Source organism: Lolium rigidum, chromosome 4 (genome assembly GCF_022539505.1).
Source record: "Lolium rigidum isolate FL_2022 chromosome 4, APGP_CSIRO_Lrig_0.1, whole genome shotgun sequence".
In the NCBI taxonomy this organism is placed as follows: Eukaryota; Viridiplantae; Streptophyta; class Magnoliopsida; order Poales; family Poaceae; genus Lolium; species Lolium rigidum.
The window spans coordinates 93,294,170-93,303,228 of record NC_061511.1 but is presented as its reverse complement, the minus strand read 5'-3'; the positions used below and the strand labels follow the sequence as shown (position 1 = coordinate 93,303,228).

At 39.8% G+C, this 9,059-nt stretch overlaps 1 pseudogene; it reads left to right on the top strand.

Moving 5' to 3' along the window:
• The first annotated feature begins 1,021 nt into the window (after positions 1-1,021).
• LOC124708985 lies at positions 1,022-8,326 on the top strand (annotated as a pseudogene).
• The last annotated feature ends 733 nt before the right edge of the window (positions 8,327-9,059 follow it).

The window sequence follows — 9,059 nt, the reverse complement described above, 5'->3', positions numbered from 1 at the left end:
TGTTGTATGTTGTGGAATTTTGTATGTATGTGTGTGATTGAAATGCGAAGTCATTTATTCATGATTTTGACATAATGATACGACATTGCGCAATCGTAAATGCTATATTATTTAAAATAACTTGAGTACGGGTGCAGGGCTCATTTGATTCATAGATAGAAAAAACATAGAAATATGAAAAACATAAGATTGAGATGTCATGCATACTTGAATTTTATGGTAAAATAAAGTGTAGTTGATTATAGCAAATGAATTTTTTATAAGGTATGATCTAATTTTTTTCTATAGAATTTACACTACAATTTTTTTATAAAAGTATTTTCTACATAATATGTTCTTATAAATCAAATACTCCGTAACTTATGTAGAATTTTTTTCTACATAATTCAAATTCTACACAATTTCTATCTAACAAAGGGGCCCTCAAGGGCTCAGATCACCTCAAAGACGAAAAAAAAAGACCCCCTCATGGAGCACAGCGAGTCAGCGACTGCCTTTGACTCGTCCTTGGTGTACACGTGTCCACCGTCACCCTGCTGTACCGCACCGTCCCTACCGTCTTCGCGAACGACCTACTCTTCGTCCTGTCTACCCGCCACTCGTCGGCTCTCTGCCGAGATTCCCTCTTCCTTCCTTGTGGGCCAGCAATGTCATGGAGTGTGTGCAAACGAGAAATACCATGACCGATTAGCTCGAACAGTGTGGATTCCTTCCGAGCAGCCCAGCCCGGCTATCCCCAGGCAAAAACCCCCGTTCCGTCCGTCTCCCTCCGCCGCAGCGCAACTCAGGCTTCCAGGGGAAGCTCCGCCTCGCGAGCAAGATCGCCCGATTCGCCTGCGCTCGACCATGGCGGCGGCGCCGTTCGTATACCTCCGCCCCTCCGACGACGGCACCGGTGCGTCGAGCCTTGATTTCTCCTGTGTTTGGTCCCATCTTTTCTCTCTGCCTGGGTTTCTAATTCCAATCGTGCGTGCCGTGGCGTGGCATGGGTGTGTATGTGTTTGCAGGTCAGGGTGCGCTCATGAGGGCGGCCTTCGACGGCAACCTCGGCCGCCTCAAAGGTAGTTCAAATTCTGCTCTGAATTTCCCCTATTCGCGGTTCAGTCGTTTAGTCGGTCCCAGAGTGGGTTTAGGCAAGCTGCATTGCTGCGTACAGCCATCTATTTCCCCATGTCTCCAGAAATTCACCCTATTTATTTACTGCGATGCTATGTATCCTCGACATCTACTGCTTGCAGATCACTGTTTGAGATTAAATATGACGATTCCGAGGGTTCAATCTGATTCCCCGTTACCTCCGCACACATAATATAGTTAAACTAGTTTCAAAAATGTGTTCTTTCTTTGCACCTGCTTGCTCCTTTTCGATCTTGTCGCCTTATATTTATAGCTTGTTATTCTGGCTCATTCGCTTCCTTGATGATGTTCACTTTGGGTGATAGGTGTTGTAAAGAGTCTCCTCAAAGAGAATGGTGATCCAGGGATGATTCTTTCTTTCATTACGGATGGCCTCAGTGTGCTGCATGTCGCGGCAATCCAAGGCCATTTGGAGATCTGCAAATACTTGGTGGAGGATCTCGGAGGAGATGCGAATGCTCCTGGAGCTGTAGCTGGAGCTGGAGTTGGAGGTTTTTTTCTAACATTGATGAAGAGAGCATCTATTTTTGGCACATGTCATGTCCATGCTCGGATGTCTAAGATGGGTGCATTGTTCAGATTGTATTGCAGGTGCAACACCTTTTATGATCTCTGCTCATTCTGGCGATGTTCCTACTGTGAGATATTTCCTTGATCAAGGCGGTGATCTACTGAAAGCAGATGTAAAAGGCCGCACAGTTCTCCACCATGCTGTGGGTGCAGGTTGTTACCCTGACACACACCTCCTCTGTATTGTATTGCTCTATTTTGATAAGTTTGTTTTATTTATTTTGCCCACAGCGGCACAATCAGTATGTTTTGTGTTTGACTTAAGGAATCATCTCTTTTACCACAGGATCCTGTAAGGTAACAGAATTCCTGCTTTCAAAAGGAGTACCAGTAGACATAGACTATGGCCAAGGAACACCGCTATATGTTGCTGCTACCAATGAGAAGGATAAAACGCTGAAGATTCTGTTGGACCACCACGCAAATGTATGTAGCCTTGAGTGTTATCTTTCATCTATTTTTTCAATTGAATTTGATATTATCTTCTGCTTTGCCAACTACTTAGGTAATGCCACACATACATGTTAAATCTAGAGCTGTTTTGGTTGCTTGGATTGACACATCTTTGGATACTGCAGTGCTTAATCCATCTTTTGTGTGTGTGACATTAAGTACAAATATCAAGGCAGCTTACATCTGAATTAGCCTGTTCACTGTTTGGTACTTCAAACCACCAAACAGGCAAACACACTAATAGACTATATGACAAACATTGTTGTAAAATTGAATGCTTGAGAGTAGTATGTCACCTGCATTTATCAACTAATCACGATATTACCATCCACATTTATTTTTTAAGTAAGGACCACTGGATGTTTTTTTTTGGGGGGGGGGGGGGAGAGTAAGGGATAAGTTTTTTTTATCATCTAATGGCTTAGTGTTAGTTTCTCATGCTTGGGTGTAGGCTGGATGAACCAAGAAAATGGAGGACATTCCGTAATAAGTGATAAATACAATCCAGTCGGTAGGAATCCATGCTAATAATTTGTGCAAGCCACTAGGTAGACATATGTTATGTTGTACACATTACTCTGCCTCTTTACTTGTGCTGTTACTTATGGTATTTCCTTTAATTGTGTGTGCATAATTGTTTGGAGGTGCACGGTTCATAGCAATAGTTAAGGCTATTATATTAATTTTATGAGCTCGTTAAACTCTTGAAATGCATTTGCATCATATCGTATTTGCGTCTTCATCAAGTCCTTGCTGACCCTTTGGTTTCATAGTCGACACAACCTGCTAAGGCTAGTGTGCTCTAGAATCTCCAATCTTTTTGAAGCTTGACTTAATATGGGCTTCATCTATTTCTGAAGATAATTATGGTTTAAGTTTTTCATTTGGATTTTTTATCAGAATGGCATATAGAAGTAAATATGTAGATATTGTAGCTTTTAATAATTAGAATTGGTGTTGATATTTTTTTTTTCAAAAAGGAAGATATTTATCTCCCGGCCTCTGCATCCAAATGATGCCCACATCCGTAGAACTGGTAGCAATGTGAACTTGCTAACTTAGAATGAAGTACACCGGCCATTTTTAATCAGCAAGAATTGCAGTTAGAGCATTATATGTATTTATTCTTATCTTCTTAAGATACAACAATCATTACTATTTTGCTAAAGGGAAAGTGTCCGAACTCTGTTTCAGCCTAACGTCATTGTTCATGGTATGCAATATCCCCTGATGGCTGCTCTTATATACCGCTCATTGAAGTGCATGAAACTGCTAATTAAGGTCAGTGTTTTCTTGACTATTATTTATTTCCATGTTGTGATTGTGCCTACTCCACCATGTCTGCCAACCTTATATGTTGATACACATCGTGCACGGGGATTGCACCATGAATATACTAAGAACAGTAATTACCACAGGCCGGTGCTGATGTTAATGGCAAGGGTTCCATTATGACTCCATTAGTGTTTGCTACGGGGTTTGGAGGTTATACCAACTTCATTCAGTTTCTATTGAAGGCTGGGGCAGATCCTAATATTCCCGATGATGTATGTTTGTTTACTTTCTACATCTTTTGGTGATTCTGGTATCCAGTATTCCACTCTATTTGAATATAGCTTCTGATTATTGTTATTCATCTACTTCGGTTATGTTGAGGTGCTGTTTTAGCGATGAGTTTATGATGCTTTGAGGCTCAGTATGGTAATGAGAAATTATGCTTGTGCCTAGGAAGTTTTTCCGATGGATGTATATTGCTATTTTCATTGATGTATAAATATCATGTTCTTGAAAGTAACGATGCTTGTCTTGTTTTTGTATATATCGTCCTTCTAAAAAAGATAGTCCGAATTCAGTTGATGGCCTTGTGCTAAGCCCAGAAGCTGCTAACATATATCAATATTTTTCATTTTTGAAAGAGGTCATATCGGTGCTTAACTTGACAGTTGATTAGATATTCATCTCATTACACATCATTCCAGGTAGTTAAATTTGTTAAAATGTACTTGGACAACATTCTTTAGAAAAATTTAATTTTCCTAGCTTACTTTGTGTATTTCTTCATTACTTTTATCGGTATTCATGTATTTACTCTAATGTGTTATAAAGGAAGCAACTTTATCTGTTCTCAACCATCGCATTAGGCCCATATATATACAAGTACAGGTATGGTAGAGTAGGAAACACACATACAAAATGGAAATACAAACAATCCTACTACATAATGAACCTGTTTATATTTGTGCTATGACCTATTGAATCACGGGTAATTAAAACGATTACATATACAGCTACTTCTATTTGTTATGCGTATATACTTCAATGGCACACTCAGTTAGGATTCCACTAAAACGTTATGTTTGTTACTTTGTTTAGCTCTTGCTGAACACTTGAAGTACCTCATTGAACACCTTTTTGTGTTTTTTCTGAGTATGTGAGCAGCTTGAATTGGTTAGCAACTCTTGAAACGTTTGCTATGTTAAATCCTGATTGAAACATTTGATAGAAAATAAAATCTAAATCCTGATTCTTTCCCTTGATATTCTGAAGGAGTTCTTGAACTACATAGTTAATTTGTACAGAAATGACAGTTCTTCCTTCTGTTGCTCAGTTGGGTATATTACCAATAGAGCATGCCGCTGTACGTGATTGCAAGGAGGAAGTTGAAATGTTGTTTCCTTTGACTTACCCTATACCAAATGTTCGGAACTGGAGTATTGAAGGAGTAATCTCGCATGCAAAAATTGAAGCTAAGAAGCCACTGGTAAGTTAGTTATCACCGTTATGCTTTTCCAATACCAAATATTGCTTGCAGTAAGCCATCACTTTGTTTAAGTGTTATGACCTGGGGTTACTTATGGATGATAAATATCACATTGACAGTGAGATTCAGAACTTAATTTAATTTACTGACCAGCGTTTTCGTGGTGTAGCTGGCTATCGTGTCAGTCTAACACACTACAGGTCTCCGGTTCGAAGCAAAAAAAAAACTTAATTTACAGTGATATCACATTTACAGGTGCCCCAATCTTGTAAAATTCTTATAAAGAAAACAGTTCAAATCTTTAAGCAATGACTCCTTAGAACAAACTATGTTCTCTACCAATTATAATTTGGTAGAATGTGGTCACACAGAGATACCAACTGTTCTGGCCTAACAAGACTTGGGCTGCCCATTGTTAGACATTATGAACTCATGTGTGGTCTGAACTATTAATTGAAAAGGTGTCCTTCTGTTTCCAAGGTTGAAGTACGAACGCTATACCTGTTAAGGCTACCCTTGGTCTTGGAGAAAAAGCTAATCCTGGCTTTGTTTACAGTTTGTAAGGAAGCGACTGCTCCACTATTTCAAAATGATCTATGCATATTGCTTGTGCCACATGACACCCGTGTTTCCAAGACGGGATGGCATATGTGTTTACAAGAAAAACTAATGTATAGATTAGAAGATATAAAATGCTCGTACTTTAGTGTCTTGCCAGTGGGATTTTGGCCGGATATGATTTCAGTGTGAGCTTCTTAGGGCCAGATTTGTACCCATTATAAGTTTTTTTTGGATTCATTCTCAATTTGATTAACTGTTGTAAACTTAAAGGTTTTGCTAGTTCTCAGCTAGCTAGAACTAGCTGAGAACTAAGTTCGTGCTTAGTCAAATCCTACACCGTTCGATTGCATCGTGAGTCGTGCATATTAGTTGCAAGTTGGGTTGCAACTGGGATTTTTTTTTTCAGTTGCAAGTAGCGATGCAACTAAGAAAAATGCTCCAGATCGTTAGATTTGCTTTGTGGTTCATGCTAGTCACGAGTTGCAACTGAATTTGATGACATCATCTGACTGAGAAGTGAAGTTAGTTCTCAGTCGACTGAGAACTAGTCACACCCTAAACTTAATCGTTAAGTAGAGCATTGAAGCAAATCTGGTAATGCTACAGAAGCGTTAGATGCTCTCTGGTACAATGTTTGGTTACAGGTTAAAGTTAATACTATGGATGTGGAGTTCACCAGCATCATACTTCGACAAATGTTGAACGAAGCTGCTTAGTTTCTTCTGTAATATAAATTATTGTTGAGAACGATTATTTGTTCCAAAATTTGAATATTCACTTAATTAATTTTAAAATTTTAGGATCAACGAGACTTTGAGAGAAGAAAAAATATTGCCAAGACAGGGGCAGATACGGCATTCAAGCAGAAGGATTACAAGACAGCGCTGAAACTTTATGATTTGGTAAATATCTTGCAACTTATCTCTGATAGTTAAATGCATAGCCCATCTTTCCCACCATCTTAATATTTTGGGTGACCGTGCATGCAATTCTACATGGTAAGCCATGTTGAGTTCAAGACCCGGCTGGCGCAATTTAAATAAAAGAATTGCAGCCCACTTTTGGTCCGCGTTTAGGTCTGAGGGAGGCACACATGAGAGTCATCATGGAGCTTGTTCAGCAGGCAACATGGAGTCAATAGAAACAATGATTGAAAGATTGGTGAATTGTTATTTGGTTAAACATTCAATGAGAGCTCTTGAAGAAGAAACATGTTACAAGAAGATACTACTACGTAGTGCTTATACAGTCATACTTCTTGAAACATATATTACTCGTTAGTTTGCCATATCACTTGGGACTTGAAATGATTTCACATGATTTATCACACATTGGGACCGATTTTACAAAATGTGCTGAATATGATACAAATGAATAGTTATCTAACATATGGATAATCCAATAAATCAGAATAAACTACTCCCTCCAGCTCTAAATACTTGTTGCAGGTTCAGTGAATCTAGACAGATTTTAGTCTATATTTTGTCTAAACTGCGACAAGTATTTAGGGCCGGAGTAGTAAAGATCTAATCCATGTCTGTAACCGTCACTCCTTCTCAGTCCCTGCACCATGGCAAGTCCAATTCTTTCTCCTCGAGATGTAACACATGCCTTGTCACATTCATTGATCTTAGGACCAGTACCTGTTCTAACACATGACAGTTCCACATTTCCATTCTAAATAATGTGTCCACACTATTTTTACCAGTTGGCACAAATGACAATCATAAAATATTGTTTTAGCATCCCATGATTTTTGGCGGTGAATAATGTTGGTATGACATGTCATGTTTGGCGATAGGTGATAGATCATGGAGAGAATGCAACACTGTTTGCGAACAGGAGTATTTGTAAGCTGGCCATGGGTGACGGTGAAGGTGCTCTGTCAGATGCTCTCAGGTGCAGAATGCTGCGGCCTAAATGGGCAAAAGCTTGCTACCGTCAGGGTGCAGCTCACATGCTACTGAAGGTGAGTCTACATTGCCATCGTGTATACTTATTTATCGGTGATGTTGTTGCCTGGTCACATTCTTGCCATCATGTTTACTTATTTACTTTTGATCTTGTATCCTGGTGACATTCTTTGATTTGTTGTTATTCGTCTAGGAGTATAAACAAGCTTGTGATGCTCTCCGTGATGCACAAAAACTAGACCCTGGGAATGCTGAGGTTGAGAGAGAACTAAGGTGACATGCTGTCTTTTGCTTATCTCTTTTGAGTCTATTAACATAACCAATGTATGATCTTAGGTTAGCAAGGTACTTCCTTACTGAGGAAAAGCAGTTGCATACAGTACTACTGTGACATATGCCATTAAGGGCAATTACCTACACGTTAAGAGCCATTTTTTTCCTTCTTGTGTTGTACTTTGACCCACGATGTCAGCCCCAGGGTCATGAATTATGTGGTTGTGATTTGTGAAGTGCCATGCAGGAATTCTGTTCAGGTCTTCCATGGCTGGCTGATGCTCCGATTTGTTTTGTTGATTAATACATCTTACATTCTGGCTTGGTTCAATTGTTGCAGCAAGGCGATGGAACTAATGAAGACCTCCTGATGAAGCTGAGCAGAGAGGCGTGGTGGCGTGCATTGGTGTGCAGTCTGCAACATGTGCAAGTTGTCACTGAAGTAGAGCTAGCAAGAACTCCTAATCCTCATGTTCTGTGAAAGAGTTAAAAACTCAGGAAAAAACATGTTAATTTTGTAAGTGCTGCATGCCCAAGAGCTAGCTAGCAGGAACTACTATACTATCCAGATGTTCTGTGTAGAGCTACGTTGGCTTGGATGGAAGTGCTTTGCCTGACCGATTCCTGGACAGATCGCAGATCCTTTTTCCGAGAACAAGAGACGACTCCACCAGGCTTTTCCGCTTTTGTATGGTACTCTATACTGCTGGCAGGAGATGTTATTATTGAGGGAACCTACGGGACGTGGCCGTGGTCACCACACATGCAGATTTGTAGATAGGACAATATCCCTATCATGCTTGGTAAAAATTTGTGGTTTTTGTGTTCTCTTGGTTTCTTTCTGATCAATAACACTGTATGTTTCCCCTTTCCGAATTGTTGATCCGCGCAAGCTTTAATCACTCGCAACCAGGAAATTTCTGCAAGTATGAGTGGAAAGAAAGGCTTCATCTCTACAGCTTATACAGTCATACTTACGTTCAACAACATGACTTACCAAATCTCGGATACATGGTCACTGTCATCATATCATTTCAACAGTTCAAATGGAACGCGTCTTTTGGACTTTACAATAGTGTCAATTGTGAAGGAATACATAGCTGTTATACCACGAGCACTCTTAGACATCACAGACGAAAAGACCTGTTTTAGTGCACATTAAAAGAGGAGATGATTGCGTTGTCACGTAGAAAAATATATATTAGCGGTCAGGAGATGGTGTTTTTAAGGTCCATTGCTTAGGTCCCTTGTTTCGAATGAGCTTTTCAGCCGCCACCCCAAGCACATTGAATTTTTATTAAGGAGAAACCATTCGCCCCGACTTGGCCCACCATGATTGAGGTCCATTAAAACCTTCCTGATTTATCCTTTTCGGCCCATCACACCAAAGA